This window comes from Octopus bimaculoides, chromosome 8 (assembly GCF_001194135.2).
Source record: "Octopus bimaculoides isolate UCB-OBI-ISO-001 chromosome 8, ASM119413v2, whole genome shotgun sequence".
In the NCBI taxonomy this organism is placed as follows: domain Eukaryota; kingdom Metazoa; phylum Mollusca; class Cephalopoda; order Octopoda; family Octopodidae; genus Octopus; species Octopus bimaculoides.
The window spans coordinates 21,165,932-21,168,322 of record NC_068988.1 but is presented as its reverse complement, the minus strand read 5'-3'; positions in this window follow the sequence as shown (position 1 = coordinate 21,168,322).

The window sequence follows — 2,391 nt, the reverse complement described above, 5'->3', positions numbered from 1 at the left end:
AATAGAATAAATAAATAGCTATTTGACGAGCAATATTTTAGTATTTTCAATGAATGGGCTGGTTCGATAACGGAGCTTCTTTCAAAACAGGTGGCTCACACAACCTTCTAACAGCTGTTCAAAATATCTTCTTCAAACCATGCGGTACAACCGACGCACTACTATACATCATTTTACATTCTGTGCATGTCAGTGTGTGTGTGTGAGAGAGAGAGAGGGGGGGAAGAATTAATGAGAAAGAGAGAGAGAGAGAAGAAGGCTGTTTCCACTTAAGTTCTTTGGATTCTATGGTTAAGAGAAACCTTGCTTGAAACATATTTCGATTCTCCTCTTGGCACACAAACTTCATGAATTTCACACAACACACACGCATATCATACTTACGTGTGTGTGTGTGCGTGTATAAATTCCATTTTCTGGGGCTATGTTAAGCATTCGACCCCTTTAACTATTTATTACGAAATTCTATAAGAGTCATCAAGAGAATCTTGAATACTCGACCAGCTAGAGATAACAAACCAAATTTCTCTTAGATCGTACCCTGCAGCTTTAAATAAGAAAGACATACAGAATAAATGGTAGTAAATATCGTCGTCATGTATTGAACACCTTGCAGCACATTGTCCACTCTTGTCCGTCCATAAGCTATGTGTAAAATAAAAAAATATGTAGTGAACATTGCTGCTCATTCGTGTGTGTAATGAAGACTGAATTAGCGTTCAGCAGCAGCAGCGACGATGACCTAAGTTCTCCTCCGAGGGATAAGTCTGGTTAAGGTTGTTTACAGAAGACCGGCAGTTGCCCATGTATATCAGCCTTTCCTCTCTACGCCACCAAGGTTATCCAAGGCAAAAAACAAAGGCTTGCTAACAGTGACGTCACAGCTCATTTCTATAGCTGAATTAACTGGAGCAACGTGAAATAAAGTACGCATACACAGCAGAGTTCAACTCAACCTTTGCCAAGCAGCTGCTGCTGCTCTCTGTGAGTCAGTGGAACTTAGGCATGTTCACTCTTTGATGATACAAGACCAGCTTTTCCTTGGCTTGCCTTGCTTTTGCCCACCTTCCACTGTGCTTTGCATGGTTGTCTTTGCTAGACAAGAGCTTCTTGTCACATGGCCATACCATTTCAGTTTCCTTGTCTTCATAATTGTCAGCAGATCCTTGTGGTCAAATAGCCTGGGTTATTCTCATACCCACATCATCATGTTTTTTGTACCAGATACCTAGGAGCCATCTCATCTTCATTATGCTTACCTTTCCTTCATTGGACACTAAACTCTGCTTGTGAAGGCCTGTTGAGGCAAGTGAATTCGAAATCAAATCTAGTTCACAAATTCGATGACTGGCACCCATGCCAGTAGAGCGCTAAGAGCACCATCTGACCGTGATTACTGCCAGAGCAGCTAACTGGCTTCGTTGCCGGTGGCACATAAAAAGCACCAGCCGAGTGTGATTGTTACCAGCGTCACCTTCCTGGCACGTGAAAAAACATTCGCGCGAGGTCATTGCCAGTGCTGCTGAACTGGCTCCTGTGCAGGTAGCACGTAAAAAACACCACTTGAGCATGGCCGTTGCCAGTACTGCCTGACTGGTCCTCGTGCCAGTGGCATGTAAAAGCACCCACTGAGTGGTTGGCGTTAGGAAGGGCATCCAGCTGTAGAAACTCTGCTAGATCAGATTGGAGCCTGGTGCAGCCATCTGGTTCGCCAGTCCTCAGTCAAATCGCCTAACCCATGCTAGCATGGAAAGCAGACGTTAAACGCTGACAATGATGATGCTTATTGTCAAATGTAATGCTTATTTATTCATATTGTTTTGAATTATGCATTATCTCATAGCTTTGAGATTTTGATGTGATAGTTCTATTTTATTTTAAGAATAACATTGTAGCATAGGCGTGGAGGCTGGATCTAGTCAGTTTGACCATAAAATGGGTAGAATATTTGAACCAGATATGACTGGTTTAAATGCTAAAAGGCTAATGAAGTTTCTGGCCCCAGAAACAAGTCTTAGATAACTAATATCCTGTTATGCTTGACAGTATGACAAATTAGTGATAGCAATATTTGTGGCAAGTCTATTTAACTATGGACTGATTGAATAAATCATTAGTCAAAACTTGCAACAAGAATTTTGCAATAAATTTCAGTTTCAGTATTGAGTTCTTCATCAGTAAATTATGAAGTTGCTTTAAAATAACCTCAATATAACATTTGTTATATTAATTCGTTGCCAGTACTGCTGGACTGGCTCCTGTGCAGGTGGCACATCAAAAAACTCCATTTTGAGCGTGGCCGTTGCCAGTACTGCCTGACTGGCCTTCGTGCCGGTGGCACGGAAAAGCACCTACTACACTCTCGGAGTGGTTGGCATTAGGAAGGGCATC